This window comes from Gossypium hirsutum, chromosome A02 (genome assembly GCF_007990345.1).
Source record: "Gossypium hirsutum isolate 1008001.06 chromosome A02, Gossypium_hirsutum_v2.1, whole genome shotgun sequence".
Classification (NCBI taxonomy): domain Eukaryota; kingdom Viridiplantae; phylum Streptophyta; class Magnoliopsida; order Malvales; family Malvaceae; genus Gossypium; species Gossypium hirsutum.
The window spans coordinates 85,690,204-85,708,317 of NC_053425.1; the positions used below are offsets into that span (position 1 = coordinate 85,690,204).

The 18,114-nt window shown below is 35.5% G+C and overlaps 1 non-coding gene across 1 annotated transcript; it reads right to left on the minus strand.

Moving 5' to 3' along the window:
• Positions 1 to 14,673: 14,673 nt before the first annotated feature.
• On the minus strand, positions 14,674 to 14,780 carry LOC121217268 (small nucleolar RNA R71). The gene has a single exon (XR_005913373.1). It is a non-coding gene; the product is annotated as a small nucleolar RNA R71 (small nucleolar RNA).
• Positions 14,781 to 18,114: the final 3,334 nt, after the last annotated feature.

The window sequence follows — 18,114 nt, forward strand, 5'->3', positions numbered from 1 at the left end:
CTTAGTACTACACATGCAACTTAACAGTATGATAAACGTAGTAGTCTGCATTTAGTACTACACACGTGTACTCACAATGGGTCATTCGTATTGTTCCTGTTCTGAAGGTTCAACCAGGAAAATCTTTTCTTTTTTACTGTTAACACTTATTCACAATCTAATTAAATTTGCAAATTTACATCATTTAATCGTTCTATGAACAGCCACCAATTCATATGATAACAACATAAAATAACATAAAAAAATCGATAAATTATTCATGTACGAACTTACCTCGGTGCAAACTTTAGAAATGTTATAATTTAGTCCGAAAGCTTTTCTTTTCCCCGATCACAATCGATTCCACGTCTTTCTTGATCTATAAAAACACATTTAGTTCATTTAACACTCATACTATTTACTTCAATCCAAAAATAACATTATGGAAAAATTACGTTTTTGCCCCCTAACTTTTACAAAATTATGATTTTGCCCCTAGGCTCGGGAATTTAATTTCAGCCCTTATTCTTATGTTTTATGACATGCTGATCATTTTTCCCTTCTATGACAGCATCAAATTCACACTCTAACATGCACTTATGACTATTAGGTATTTTTACCGATTAAGGCCTTTTACTCGTTTTCACTTAAAACCGAGTAGCACAAGTTGTCTAACATAATTTAAAACCTCATATTCTAGCATAAAACACCAAAATACACAAATTTCACCTATGGGTAATTTTCCAAATATGAATCCTAGGTCGAATTATTGCTAACATAAGCTAAATCGAGCTACCGGGATTCCAAAAACATAAAGAACATTAAAAACGGGGCTTGGAATCACTTACTATGGAGCTTGAAAGCTTGAAACAAACCCTAGATATGGAGAACCCTTGAAATTTCGGCCGAATGAAGATGATGGACAAAAATTGGCTTTTAATTTTGTTTTTAATTCATTTTAATAACTAAATGACCAAAATGCCCTTAGTACTAAACTTTCCAAAAATTCCATCCATGTCCAATTTTTGTCCATAGACTTAGAAATTGATCAAATTGCTATTTAGGACCTCCTCATTAATATTCCAAAGCAATTTCATACTAAAAACTTCTGGAATGTAAGTTTTGCAAATTATTCAATTTAGTCCCTAATCTCAACTTAAGCACTTTATGCATAGAATTTCATCACGAAATTTTCACACAATCATGCAATCATATCATAAACCTCAAAATAATTATAAAATAATTATTTCTATGTCGAATTTGTGGTCACGAAACCACTATTCTGATTAGGCCCTAATTCGGGATATTACAACTCTCCCCCTTTAAGGATTTTCGTCCTCAGAAATCTTACCGGTTAATAGATGTGGGTATTGGTTTCTCATAATTTCCTTAGGTTCCCACGTAGCCTCTTCTATTCCATGTCTGTGCCACAATACTTTCACTAAGGCTATACTTTTATTTCTCAACTGTTTAATTTCCCGAGCCAAAATCTTTATTGGTTCCTCCTCATAGGTCATATCCGATCGAATTTCAATTTCTGTCAGAGGAATCACATGTGAAGGATCAGAACGGTAACGTCACAGCATCGACACATGAAACACATTATGAATGTTTTCCAACTCAGTTGGCAAGGCTAGCCGATAAGCCACTGGTCCAACTCTTTCAATAACCTTATAAGGCCCAATGAAACGCGGACTCAACTTGCCTTTTCGGCCAAACCTTAAAATTTTCTTCCACGGAGAAACCTTTAGAAAAACTTTATCACCCACTTGGAACTCGATCTCTTTTCTCTTCAAATCCGAATAAGACTTTTGTCAATCTGAAGCAGCTTTCAGACAATCACGAATCACTTTTACTTTTTCTTCAGTTTCTCTAATCAAGTCAACTCTGTAAATCTGTTTCTCACTGAGCTCGGTCCAATACAAAGGAGTCCGACACTTGCGACCATACAATGTTTCGTACGGTGCCATCTGTATGCTCGATTGAAAACTGTTGTTGTAGGCAAATTTGACCAAGGGTAAATATTTCTCCCAACTGCCTTGAAATTCTAAAACACAACATCGGAGCATATCCTCGAGTACCTGAATTACTCTTTCGGATTGACCGTCAGTTTGTGGATGAAATGCGGTACTGAAATTCAATTTCGTACCCAAAGCTTCTTGCAACTTTTTCCAAAACCTCGAAGTAAATCTCAGATTTCTATCTGAAATAATAGACATAGGTACTCCGTGTAATTTCACAATTTCAAAAATATATAATTCAGCCAACTTATCAAGGGAGTCGTCGGTACGTACTGGTATAAAGTGAGCTGATTTTGTTAATCTATCAACCACAACCCAGACTGCATTTTTCTTTTTCGGAGTCAGAGGCAACCCTGTCACAAAATCCATCATAATTCTGTCCCATTTCCACTCGGGAATCATCACTGGTTGAAGTAAACCTGAAGGTACCTGGTGTTCAGCTTTCACTTGCTAGCAAATCAAGCATTTTGCTACAAACTCAGCGATATCTCTCTTCATACCGTTCCACCAATATATTTTCTTCAGGTCGTTGTACATTTTCGTACTACCAGGATGAACTTGCAAACAACCATTGTGTGCCTCATGTAAAATCTTCTGAATCAACTCAGCATCTTTCGGTACACATACTCAATCACAGAACATTAAGCAACCCTCTGGTCCGATTCGAAAGTCTGAGTTACAATCCAATTTACACTGAGCTTGCTTGGCTCGCAATTTCCTGTCATTCTTTCGAGCTTCACAAATTTGCTGAAGAAATAGCGGCCTAACTCTTAACTCGGCCAAAATCAAACCATCATCAGACATAGCCAAATCTGTACCCATAGCTCTCAAAGCAAACAAAGATTTTCTACTTAAGGCATCTACGACTACATTCGCTTTCCCAGGATGATAATCAACTATTAATTCATAATCCTTTAATAATTCAAGCCATCTCCGTTGTCGTAAATTCAAATCTTTTTGATTCATCAAATATTTCAAACTTTTGTGATCAGTAAAGATTTGGCATTTCTCACTGTATAAATAATGACGCCAAATCTTCAAAGCAAAGACAATGGCGGCCAACTCTAAATCATGCGTCGGGTAATTTTTCTCATGCGGTTTCAACTGTCTTGAGGCATAAGCTACTACTTTACCTTCTTGCATTAAAACACAACCAAGACCAATTGATGACGCGTCACTATAGATTACAAATTCTTTCCCCGACTCGGGTTGCACTAACACTGGTGTTTTGGTCAACAGCTCTTTCAACTTCTCAAAACTTTGTTGAAACTCTTCAGTCCAATCAAATTTAACATTCTTTTGCAACAGCTTAGTCATAGGAGAGGTAATCATTGAAAATCCCTTGACAAAGCGTCGATAATATCCAGCTAAGCCTAAAAAGCTTCTAACCTCAAATACATATTTTAGCGGTTTCCAATTAATAATTGCCGAAACTTTGCTCTGATCTACCCGAATACCATCACTCGAAACTACATGTCCCAAAAATCTGACTTCATGAAGCCAAAATTCACTTTTACTGAATTTAGCAAATAATTTCTTTTCTCTTAGAATCTATAATACCATTCTTAAATGTTCAGCATGCTCGGACTCATTTCGAGAATAAATCAGGATATCATCTATGAACACAACCACAAACCCATCCAAGTATGCCGAAAGATTCGATTCATCAAATCCATAAAGATAGCCAGAGCATTGGTTAAACTGAAGGGCATCACAAGAAATTCGTAGTGTCCATACCTCATTCTGAAAGCCTTTTTTGGCACATCCGACTCTTTAACTCTCAGCTGATAGTAACCAGATCTCAAATCAATCTTTGAAAACACTGTCGCCCCTTTTAAATGGTCAAATAAATCATTGATTCTCGGTAACGGATACCTGTTCTTTATCGTCACCTTGTTGAGCTGTCGATAGTCAATACAAAGTCTCATAGATCCATCCTTTTTCTTTACAAACAACACGGGGGCACCCCAGGGAGAGAAACTCAGTCTCACAAACCCCTTATCTGTTAACTCTTGCAACTGAGCTTTTAATTCTTTCAATTCAGTCAGAGCCATTCTGTATGGAGAGATCAAAATTGGTGCAGTTCCAGGTAATAAATCAATAGCAAACTCTACCTTTCTTATCGAAGGAAACCCCAACAATTCTTCTGGAAATACATCCGGGAATTCGCAGACTACCGGTACTGATTCAAGCTTCGACTCAGACATTTTAGTATTTAATACATAAGTAAGATAAGCTTCACACCTTTTTGCATATATCGCTGAGTAGACATGTACGAAATCACCATAGGCAATTTATTTGATTCATTTGTTTCCACCTGAGGAATTTCACCATTTTCACATTTCAACTCAAGAGTTTTCTGTTTGAAATTTATTCTGGCATCATGTAATATCAACCAATCCATACCCAAAATGACATCAAACTCGTCAAATGGTAGCAACATTAGATTAGCCGGAAAACAGTGACCTTGAATCATCAAAGGGAAATTTTTGCAAACCTTATCTACTAACACATATTTGCCTAAAGGGTTTGACACTTTAATCACAAATTCAGTAGATTCTACAGGCAAGCTCTTACTAGATACCAAATTCACACAAACATAAAAATGAGTAGAGCCGGGATCAATCAATGCAATAACAATAGTATCATAAAGAGAAAATGTACCAGTAATCACATCAGGAGATGACGCCTCTTCCCGAGCACGCATGGCATAAGCTCTAGCAGGTACTCTAGTTTCCGGTCTACCAGTTGATTCCTTTGTCACACTTCGACTGCTAGCTCCACTTCTAGTATTTCTCAGAGGTCTACCTCTATTAGTAGCACTAGTCTGTCTGGCACTCTGAAAATTTTCTTCTTCAACCCTTTTTGGACAATCCTCAATATAATGTTCTCGGGAACCACATTTGAAACAAGCCCGACTAATCATCCAACACTCCTTGAAATGTTGTTTACCACAGTGTTGACACTCGGGTCTATTAGATCTCACATTACCTACACTCGCCATTGAAGTAGCTTGAGCTTTAGAACCCGAATATGATCTCCCACGATCCCGATACGAATGTCCAGTTGAAACAGTCAACCGAGGATTCATTTCTTTAGACTTCTTTGACTGAGATTCAAATGACTTACTCATTGGCCTCTTTTTTGCGTCTCTGGCTTCATTCGCAGCTTTTCTCTTCTCGTTACTCAGTTCTTCAGCTTTACAAGCTCGATCAACCAATACCACAAACTCTTTCAACTCTAAAATCCTAACTAGTAGCTTGATGTCTTCATTTAGCCCATCCTCGAACCTCTTACACATAATAGCTTCAGTGGACACACACTTCTCGGCATACTCGCTGAGTCTGACAAATTCACATTCATATTCTGCCACAGACATTTTACCTTATTTTAGCTCAAGGAACTCTTTCCGTTTTTGATCAATGAACCGCTGGCTTATATACTTCTTTCTAAACTCCTCTTGAAAGAAATCCTATGTAACCCTTTCTTTCGGAACCACAGATACCAGTGTCTTCCACCAATGATATGCTGAATCCCTTAGTAAAGATATAGCACATTTCAAACATTCTTCGGGAGCGCAAGAAAGCTCATCGAATACCCTGATAGAATTTTCAAGCCAGAACTCTGCTTTCTCAGGATCATCATCTATATTAGCCCTAAATTCTTTAGCCCCTTGCTTTCGAATTTTATCAACTGGGGGTTTGCTCAATCTTGTTATTTCGGCACCTTGAGGAACTACCGGAACTGGTTGAGGAATAGGAGGGGGTGGAGGAGGCTGAACGTTCGAATTTGGCCGAACAAATTCTGTGTACCAATTACTCATCATACGGAGAAAGGCTTCCTAGGCCCCATCTCCCTGATCATGTATCCCATGCCTGCTCTCAACTGGCGCAGTCCCTTGAGTGGGAGCCGACGCATTACTTTCTACATCATCAGCTACAGCTCGGTTGGGATCCATTTACTATATAAAAACACGATTTAAATTGTCAGGAGTCATCACACTATCATAATATAATTATGGCATGTATAGATAGACTTCCACACACAGTACGTAAATCCGAGAACCGCCTAAACCTTGGCTTTGATACCAATAAATGTAACACTTCATACCCATGTTCTAAGCCAGAACAAGGTACGGAATATTACAGATCACGAAAACATGAATTCACACATTTACTTCACCTTACATAATTAATTATTCTAGCTTGAACAAAAATAGATAACATTAAAAGATATACATAAATACAAGTAAATTATCAAATTTTGAAAAGTAATATTTTAAACCAAATTAATTATAACATATAACAAAATGATTCAGCCCTCTATACATGCCATAATTCCAAAATAGTGTTTATAAAGTACCAAAAAGTATTGATAGTGTGGATAAGTCTCCGACAATCTCCAAATCCCAAGCTAGCTTAGTAACTCTATAAGATAAGAAAAAGAAAAGAAGATAAGCATATAGCTTAGTAAGTAAGTACGACATTGATATAGACAATTTATCAAAGTAAAACAATCATAGTAGTATATAATCACATATTCAGGGTAGGCTATTTTCTGGAGTCCCGGTTTTAAAAAAATCATATCTCGAGCTACAAGACTCAAAATTCAATTCCGTAAATTTTTCCTGAAACTAGACTCATATGTATACTTACTAATTATTTTCTAGAATTTTTGGTCAGGCCAATTAGTACAGTTTATTAGTTAAAGTCTCCCCTATTTCAGGGTATGACTACTCTGACCCCTGTGCACTACAAACCAAATTTCTCCCTGTAAAGAATTCCAACGACCATACCATTTGTTTCTATTAAAAATAGACTCAATAATGAATCCATGAATATAAAGTATGACTCTTAAAATTTTTTTTACAATTTATGGTGAATTTATAAAGTCAGAACAGGGGATCTCAAATTCATTTATACCCTGTTTCACAAGAATTCAAATATCACACAATATAGAATTCTTTTGCTTTCCCTGCTTCTTTTATATGAAAATATACTCATTAAGCTTTATTTTCATATATCATTTGAATTTTTATTCAACTTCCATGATTTTTGGTAAATTTTTAAAATCATGTAACTGCTGTTGTCCAACACTTTTTTATTTCTAAAATTCACTCTTGCATAATTCCACCTAGTCCTTTTTGTTATACTAGAATTCGCTCAATTATCGAGCACATAGCTCCTAACTTTTCATATATTACCACTTTATCGATTTTCCCCATTGAACTCAACGGAAAAATAACAAATATACCATTGTTTACACATATTTCCCCCTTCCACACTTATAGCCAAAGCTATCTGATACGCATAGTAGCCTGCACTTAGTACTACACATGCGACCAACAATCCGGTACACGTAGTAGCCTACACTTAGTACTACACACGTGACCTCACCATCTGATACACGTAGTAGCCTGCACTTAGTACTACACATGCGACTTAATAGTATGGTACATGTAGTAGCCTACACTTAGTACTACACACGTGTACTCACAATGGGTCATTCGTATTGTTCCTGTTCCAAAGGTTCAACCGGAAAAATATTTCCTTTTTTACTGTTAACACTTATTCACAATCTAATTAAATTTTCAAATTTCCATCATTTAATCGTTCTATGGACAGCCACCAATTCATATGATAACAACATAAAATAACATAAAAAATCGATAAATTCTTCATGTACGAGCTTACCTCGGTGCAAACTTTAGAAATGTTATAATTTAGTCCGAAAGCTTTTCTTTTCCCCGATCACAATCGATTCCACGTCTTTCTTGATCTATAAAAACACATTTAGTTCATTTAACACTCATACTATTTATTTCAATCCAAAAATCACATTATGAAAAAATTATGTTTTTGCCCCCTAACTTTTACAAAATTACGATTTTACCCCTAGGCTCAGGAATTTAATTTCAGCCCTTATTCTTATGTTTTATGACATGCTGATCATTTTTCCCTTCTATGACAGCATCAAATTCACACTCTAACATGCACTTATGACTATTATGTATTTTTACCGATTAAGCCATTTTACTCATTTTCACTTAAAACCGAGTAGCACAAGTTGTCTAACATAATTTAAAACCTCATAGTCTAGCATAAAACACCAAAATACACAAATTTCACCTATGGGTAATTTTCCAAATATGAACCCTAGGCCGAATTATTGCTAACATAAGCTAAATCGAGCTACCGGGATTCCAAAAACGTAAAGAACATTAAAAACGGGGCTTGGAATCACTTACTATGGAGCTTCAAAGCTTGAAACAAACCGTAGATATGGAGAACCCTTGAAATTTTGGCCTAATGAAGATGATGGACAAAAATTGGCTTTTAATTTTGTTTTTAATTCATTTTAATAACTAAATGACCAAAATGCCATTACTACTAAACTTTCCAAAAATTCCATCCATGTCCAATTTTTGTCCAGACTTAGAAATTGGTCAAATTTCTATTTAAGACCTCCTCATTAATATTCCAAAGCAATTTCATACTAAAAACTTCTGGAATGCAAGTTTTGCAAATTATTCGATTTAGTCCCTAATCTCAACTTAAGCACTTTATGCATAGAATTTCATCACGAAATTTTCACACAATCATGCAATCATATCATAAACCTCAAAATAATTATAAAATAATTATTTATATCTCAAATTTATGGTCATAAAACCACTATTCTGATTAGGCCCTAATTCGAGATATTACAGAAACAAATTAAATAATTTTGAGAAACATGAAAAATTGGGAAATTGGGGTCACATGGTCGTGTGGCCAAGCCATGTGACATAGACCAGACTGTGTGGACATTTGGAATAGGGAAACGTGGCCATGTCCCATCTCTTGTCTCTGCCCGTGTGTATATTTGAAATAGAGCTACTTAACCGTGTCGCACATCGTGTGCTAGACCGTAGGACAAACTATTTTGACAAACTACATAAGCAATTAATGCTTAGGAAGCTTGCATAAGGTTAACTTTAACTTACCAAACATCAATTGATAAACCATTCAACCATGCTCATTACATCATTTAAAAATTATACTTTCCAATTCACCACAAACCACATGGTTAATAGACAACATTAAAACATAACATCTATGTAACATAGCATATACTAAGAAATGAATTCCATGATTCTCTCTTCCATCACATGACAAATTCTCATCCATTACATTTCATAAATACATATTCATCTTTCTTTTTTATATGAACATTAGCAACAATAAGTTTTTATATGTGTCTTTCCGTTAACCTTTACTTACCCTCTGAACCATATAGAATAGCATCGGATTCTTAGGAATGCTCACACATAGTGTGCCTTTTTAAATATTACTCACACAGAAATGGGCTTGCTTACACAAGATGTGAGTCAAAATGTTAACTACATGATGCTACTCACACGAACTATGGAAAATCCGAAACAAATGCAGGACCTCAACCATCAGTAGGACATTCATGACAATCACTCGAAATCGTATGATCCCTAATAACATATCATTTTTATTCTAAGAATTCTTAAGGTTCAAACAGGAAACTTTTATAATTCAATCCTTTAACTTCTTCCATTTACCTCATTTTAATTATATACATCCATACAACTCACATTCTTCCCAATTATCTATCAATTGAATAAACATTACTATCTAATCCAAATAATTAATTAACATGTATATATGTTCATTTATAATTAAACAAAGTATAACCTTAACTAATCATTGACTCAAATTAAGAATTAACCATTTTATCACTATACGAACTTACCTAAACTAAAACGGTCATAAAAACTTAATTGAAAACTAGTTCGAGACTTTTGTTTTTCCACGATTTAAATCCAGTTGTTGCTTATCTTGCTCTAAATAAAAATTTCATTCAATTAAATCATACAAATAGCTTAATATCATAAATTCTAGCTTATAACCTATTTATTATGAAATTATAAAATTACCCCTAATGTTTTAACCTTTATACAATTTAGTCCTTAATCCTGAAACTTACAATTCAACCATTTTTAGTTGAAAACTATGTTAGCCGATTTTTCCTTAGACTTATATCAACCCATATTTTTCTTAATTCCAAACAAAACATATAGAATTATTATTTTCAAAAATAAATCCTTAAATCGTAAATTCACTAAAATCACGTAACAAAGCATGTCCATTTAACAATCAAAGTTAATTATCTATCAATCAACTCCACAAACACATCAAATTCATTCATGGCAAGCCCCTCAACCTTTAACAATTCTAGAAATTAACCACCGGGCTAACTAGACTAAGCTAAAACAAGCTTAAAAACATAAAAATAACTAAAAATTTGGTTCAAAATCTTACCATGCATTAAAATTTCTTGACCGAAGCTTCCCCCCTTCTTTAAGAGTGGTGAACTATTTTTAAGGCAAAGAAATTGAAGAAGATGGTGCTTAATCCATCTTTGTTTTATAAATTTTAACTTATTTTATTTAATTACAAAACTAACCTTTAAAATCTAATAAAATTTCACCAAAACCTTATCATAACTATCCACTAACTTGAAATATGTTAATATTACCAACGGAGTCTTTTAATTTATAATTCTAAGTCCATTTGCTCCATTTAATCAATAGAAACCATCTTTTTCATCTTTCAAGATTTACCCCTTTTACCTATTTAACCATTGAAACTTCAAATTTTCTTAACGAAAATTTAATATGATATTAAAATAACCTTATAGACATTAAATAAATATTAAAATATTTAATCACTCATCGAAATCATGGTCCCAAAACCACTTTTTTGACACCACTGAAAATGGGTTGTTACATTTAGATTCTCTCTTCTACCATAAATTTATATGATAGTCCTTTTGCCTACCATCCTCATGACCCTTTGGTTACGTCTTCCTTGGAAATCATTCCAAATTAGACTAGTCCTTGGAAGAATCCCTTTCCTTACCATAGTCTTGAAGGATTTACTGTCATTCTATTGGTAAGATTAACTAATGAGAACTTATGCCACTCTGGCAGACTTAATCTCATTTCCTCATGCACTTGGGCTAAACAGTTAGTTGGATTACTTACTTGTAATCCGCCCTATTTGTGGCTCCTTACTTTTAAGGTGTAACAAGTCTGTCTACATTGGACCATTTTAGCCTACAGTATCCAACAGATTGTTCCTTGAGCAAACACTTGAGTTTACCCTTTCTCTTATAAGATGGTTCCTTGTGGGAATAACTCTATGGCTAGTGTACCCGCATTATTTTCCCTTCAAAGAGGAATAGTCTTGACAGAAAAAATTATCACTTGGTTAATTCCCTAAAAGCACCACTTTACATATAGACATTTCGTAGTATATATGTTTCTGCCTCTCAGTATAACTATGGTTTCATCAAGCCTTATATTGAGAGTGGATCTCTCGTTAACCTTCCAAGGTCTTCCTCTGAAATACAAACTTTCTTTCAGCACTTCCTAACGGTTCTTAATGGTGGATCCTTATCTACAATCCACAAGTAAATCCTCTTTCATTTTCCACTATACAAGGCATTGTAGGCACGCCATTTCCATAACCGATTCTAGCTGGTTTACCACCCTATGCCTAATCGGCTTCTTTGTTTACCGCTTTGGCAAAATTTTCCCAATTCTATTACTTTTGCTCCCCTTTTGCAGGTCCACCAATCCGTTGGTTACCTATCACTTTTCAGCACTTGTGTTTCACCTCAATTGCGAGATTTACCATATTTATTATCTTGAAAGACTATCTCACATTGATTGTTCTGCCGAACTCCATATACTGTCATAGTCGAGCTATGGTCTTACACATCATACCCCATGATTAATGTCATGGTAAACTTTCTATGTTGTCATAGCTGAACTATGGTATTACATATTAAACTTCCTTTGAGGCATCACCTCGAAGGACTTTACCTCTGTCGTAGAGTCTCCCTATAAAGCTTGTTGATTGTCGTCGTGATTTTTCTTTATGGAACCTAATAATTGTCATCACAGTACCACTCTAGTGAGTCAAACGATATCAGTACGTAACACATCTAACCTTGATTCTGGAACACCACAGTGTGCCCTCTATAAGGCTCGAAGCTTCGTACTTCACAGCTTGCACCCAACAATACTAGATTACAAAATCTAAAGGAAATTCCATTGCCCTATCCATCAGCCTATTCCTCTATTTTGGCACTTTTAACCTTGATGCTAGAACACTGCAGTGTCCCCTCTGAAAGGCCCCAAGCTTTGCACACAATGGCTTGCACCTAACAACACTAGATTGAGGGAAATGGAAACTCCATTTCCCAACCCATCCATCCCATCAATAATTTCCCTCCATACTCTACAACTCATAAAATGTACACACGACATATTATCACACACTATAGTAACGTGGAGTGTGGTAATTTTGTGTTTAATTCCACAATCATTTCATACATACCGACCCACTTCTGGATAATCATATAACTACTAATCCTTAGGCATACATATCATTCTCAAATAGCAAAGATTATACCAACCATAAAGCAATCAAAACACATGAATGTGCTGAGTAGAGAAACTCACCTGATGCTTCTTTGTTTTGTCAGCTTAGCTTTTCAAAACTCTAGAGCTTCCATTCTCTTGACAGCTAAGCATGATAACCAAAATAATAAATTAAACTTAGTAATTTTAGCTTAAAAACTCAGTTTTAGAAACATGCAAAACCCCTCATAAGTTCCAAAAATTCTTAACTTGATTTCTTAAATTTACGAACACCAAATGACTTAGAACCTTACCAGCTCACTAGATTCTCTACTAATAAGCTATAAAAGTAACATATTTAAATCCTATTCTTAATTCATTTTTGGATGATTAATTAGGAAAATTAGTGATTTGATGCTCTGAATCCTTTAAATTCATGTTTCTATAATTAGGAGAACATTTAGGAGTGAAAGGAGCAAAAATGAACCAAAATCGGACAAATAAACCTGTTTTCAGGAACCACATGGCATGGGCATTCCCACATGGGCTGGGCATACACCCATGTGCTAGCCAGTGTCAATATCGCATCCTGCTTCCCAAATATGCGAAAATACCCAATTTTTAGGCTTTTTAAGCATTATAAAGTCAATAAATACCAATTAGAAGAAGACATAAGGGAGCAATCAGGGAAGACCGAAGAAAACACTTGAAGCACACCATCGGAATCAACTCGAAAGTGAATATCCATCAAGATCGAAGATCTCCTTTTAATTTCCTTCGAAGTTTTATTGATTTTCTTTATGTCTTGTGGTTATTCTAACTTTGAGATGTTTTCATTTAGTATTATGAACTAATTCCCTAGATACCTAGGGAGGATGAAACTTATGATGAATCTTTTTATTTAATTTCTATTTTATGAAATAAATATTTGATTTTTGTTCTCAATTATTATGTTTATTTCTTGTTTTGATATTTTTGAGATATTAATTCATGTTTAATGTGCTTGTTTCAGTAGAGAAAAAGCCTCTATTTTAGAGTAAATCTAGCACAATTTAGTGGAGTTGCATGCAATTCTAGAAATAGGATGACATAAGTCTACCAGATTAGAGTCAAATATAATAAGGGAATCCATAAATCGAGTTAATGTGATGATAGGGGTTTTAATTAGAAAGAGATTTCAATTAATCAACCTAGAGTTAGTTGTTCTTACTCTCAAAATAGATATTAACATAATTTAAGTGAAGTTTAGGTGGATTCTTTCCTGGGTATTGTCTATCTCATTGGTTAATATTTGATTATTTCCTTGATTCATTCTCTGTTGTGTTCTTAGTTAGATTAGTTTAGTATAGTTAGATTAAAACACTTTACTCCAAATTATTAGCTAAATAATAGATAAACGATAATTACTAATACTTTTAGTCCTTGTGGATACGATATTCTCTACTCACTGTAGCTATACTATTGTTCGATATGTGTGCTTTCCTTTGTCATATTTATAGTTAGTTTAGTGACCATCAAGTTTTTGGCGCCATTGTTAGGGGCTAAAATATTAGGAGCACTTGTTTTTTTATTACTTGAGCAAATTTTTTATTTTGTTTTTAGTTTAATTTTTTACATTCTAATTTTTCTTCTATTTGCTTTTGGCAGGTTCCTTTAGTTTATGACTAGAAGAAACTCGTTGGGACCATTACTGTTTGATAGTGAAATTGAAAGTATAGCTCGTAGAAATCGTAGAGAAGAAAGGCAAAATTGACAGAATATAGTAGACGAATAAGAGGACATTATTATTACTGAGGAGATGGGTGATAATCAGAATAATCAACTACTCCAGTAGTTGCTACAAATCTTGTATATCTAGATCATGTTCATTGTACTATGTACGATTATGTTAAGCCCACTTTAACTAGGGCTGAATCGAGTATTGTGAGACCCACCATTGCTACAAATAATTTCGAATTAAAGTCGAACATTATTCAGATGATACAACAGTTTATTCAGTTCGATGGTTTGTAAGAATAAGATCCAAATACTCATTTGGCTAATTTCCTAGAAATCTGCGACACTTTCAAGATAAATGGTGCCACTGACGACGCAATTCGATTACGGTTATTCCCTTTCTCATTGAGGAACAAAGCTAAACAGTGGTTAAACTCTTTACCACGAGGTTCCATCACTAGATGGGCCCTAATGACAGAAAAGTTCCTTCTGAAGTACTTCCCACTAGCTAAGACAGCCAAGTTGAGGAATGATATCTCCTCCTTTGTGCAAATCGATTTAAAGACTTTATATGATGCATGAGAGAGGTACATGGATTTATTGAAAAGGTGCCCTCACCATGGGTTACTTTTATGGTTAAAAGTTCAAACCTTCTACAACAGTTTGAATCCCTCAACAAGGTAATTAATTGATGAAGTTGTTGGTGGAACACTTAACAATAAAACACGCAAAGTGACTTATGAGTTTATAGAGGTGATGGCACTGAATAATTATCAGTGGCAAGTCATGAGGACAAAGTCGATGAAAGTAGCCGGTGTTTTTAATATTGATGCAGTTACCATGTTATCTAATCAAGTAGAACTTTTAAATAAGAAAATTGATGGTTTATTCATTTCTACACAGGTACATCCGGTGATGTAATACGATTCGAATGGAGGTGGAATGAACAATCCAGAATGTTTACCCTTCGCTCCTAGCCTAGAAAACAAACAAATAAATTATATGTTTAATAGTTCTAAGCCTCAAAATAATCCTTATAGTAGTAATTATAATACAGGTTGGAGGAACCATCCAATTTCTCTTGCGGTGGTCAAGGAAATTAGAGAGACAACCCCCTCCAAGTTTCCAACAACAACCTTACCAATAAGAGAAAAAGTCAAACCTTGAGGAGATGTTGACCAAGTTCATCTTGGTGTTAGAAACCCACTTTCAAAACACTAAAGCAGCACTTAAAAATGAACAAGCATCGATTTAAGGGCTCGAGAACCAAATAGGTCAACTTGCTAGACTAATCTCAGAAAGATCACAAGGTAGTTTGCCTAACAATACCGAAACTAACCCAAAGGAGTAGCTTCATGCGATTACTGTTTGAGATGAAGAAGGGTTTGTTGAATTTAAACAAGAACTGGGGTAAGAAATTATGGTGAATAATGATAAGGTTGAGGTAAGCCAGAAAGAGAAAAAGTCAGTTGCCAATAATATAAACGTCGAGTTCTATATCCTAACGCGATAAAGAGAGACCACACGATTGAACAATTTGGTAAATTTCTTAAACTCCTCAAAAATTACATATTAACTTACTGTTTGTTGAAGCTCTTTCGTAGATGCCCAATTATGTCAAATTTTTAAAAGAGCTGTTGGAAAAAAAATGAAAGTTAGACGATTCGTCGACTGTGGAACACAATGTAGTTTGCTCGGCCATCTTACAAAATAAACTACCTAACAAACTGAAAGATCCAGAGAGTTTCACTATTCCTTGTTTAATTGGTAGTTTAAATATTGATAATGCTTTGGTTGATTTAAGGGCTAGTATTAATGCCATGCCCTACAAAATGTTTAAACAAGTAGGTCTTAGGAAACATAAACAAACTAGGATGAGTATTCAATTAGCAGATAGAACCATTAGATATCCTAGGGGTGTTATTGAAGATGTGATTGTTAAAATCGATAAATTCATATTCCCTGTTAACTTTGTTGTGTTAGACATGGATGAGGGTAGTGAGGTACCTTTAATTTTAAGGTGACCCTTTTTATCAACTACTAGAACTATAATTGATATTGGTATGGGTGAACTTATACTTTGTGTAGGTGACAAAACGATTACTTTCCAAGCTCGTGATTCTGTGAGAACATCTAGTGATCGAGATGATTTTAAGTCTCCTGTTAATGTGAGTAACCATGTGGCTCAGCCTAGGAAACCCCTCGGAAAAACGTAATGAAACCACGTCTTAGTCAATGCAACAGAAACATAACAACTTCTGAAGAATGAAAGTGACAAATCAATGAACTAGATGAATGACAGACACATGTGATGGAGAAACTGAGAAAACACGATGAAGAGCCAAAATGACGCCATGATGAGCATGTGAACAGAATGAACCAATTTAAGGTTAGGGAAAAAGTACTACTGGAAACAAAGGTGTGTTCGAGGCCATGTTAAGACTAGGTTGGTATTCTTAATCGTACACAGGCTGAGGGAGTCACACACGAAAATGTCACCCTTCTAAAGCAAACCCTAAATTTTATTTTCTAGTTTGTCTTTTTCCTCTCCTTTTCAACCTACTACTCCACACTTCATCGTCAACCGACCCCCAAGCCCTTTAGCCACCGACCACGCGACCTTTCCCTTTCCTACCCCACACCACTACACAACCCCCTTCTTCCTACAACAGTAGCTCATTCCTTCTCCTTTCTTTCTTTCCTATTGCACCGACCCCATATTATTAAGCCCTCACCCTCCTTGTTGCACATCTATCACACAAACTCGACGCCCTCATCCCTTTTCCCTTCCTTTCCCCTTTCCTACCTCACATGGCCCCTCACTCCCCCTGCCCCCAACTGCACACACCATCCTCACCGTCTACCCTCCCCTCACTAACCCAACCCTAACCCCCACCTTCTCCACATGCCAGCCTCACCGATCATTCTCACACCACTAGCCCCATCTGTCCCTCGCGCCGACCACCGAACCATCAATGTCTGCCCCATTTAGCCTTTTTATTTAATTATTTATTATTTTATTTCATTTATATTCTGACTTATTTTATTTTGTCTTTCTTTTATTTTATTTTTAGTATTTATTTTTCATATTGTTTTTCTTATTATTATTTTATCTCTTTGCTGTTATTTTCTTTTGTTTAGTTATTATATTGTTTTTTATTTTTCTTTTTTAAATTTTCACCTTAGTAATTATAACATCCCTCACTAGTATTCGACCCCAGAACAGGGTACAAGGCATTACCGGACTTAAACTCGAACAAATATTCAAAACCAGAACATGAATTTCCACTCAAATTTAAAACTTTTTATAAACATTCATATAGTCCCTAAAACGAGCCTACGATGCCCAAAACTTACATTAGGAGTGGTTTGAGACTTATCCAAGAACTTTAGAAAATTTTAAAACACTTAGAAAAATTTTCATCAAAGCAGGGTCACACGCCAGTGTGGCTTGGGACATGCCCGTGTGGGTAGGCCGTGTGGTCACACACGCCTTTGTCCCTAGCCTGTGTAACTCCCTGTTTATGAATTGAGGTCACACGGCCAAATCACGTCCGTGTGCTTAGGTCGTGTGAGTGATTTAATTTTCATAAATTTTTATAAAACGGGTGCAGACTTCACACGCCCCGGACACACGCCTATGTCCCTGGGCCGTGTCCTTCACACAGTCGTGTCTCTGCTTGTGCGGCCAATTCGAAGGTAAAATTCAAAATGCAGGGGACACACGGCCGGTTCACACACCTATGGGACAAGTCGTGTGCTACACACTGCCTAGACACACTCCCATGTGTTTGCCCATGTAGACAAAAATAAGGCTATTGACCAAGCCATTTTGCCACCCTCACTTGCACCTACCTACACAACATCAAGCAATACAACTCCAAATATATACATACAATCAATTCAGCCACAACCAAGTCATCCACACATCAATTACAAGCTATTTCCTATAACATACAA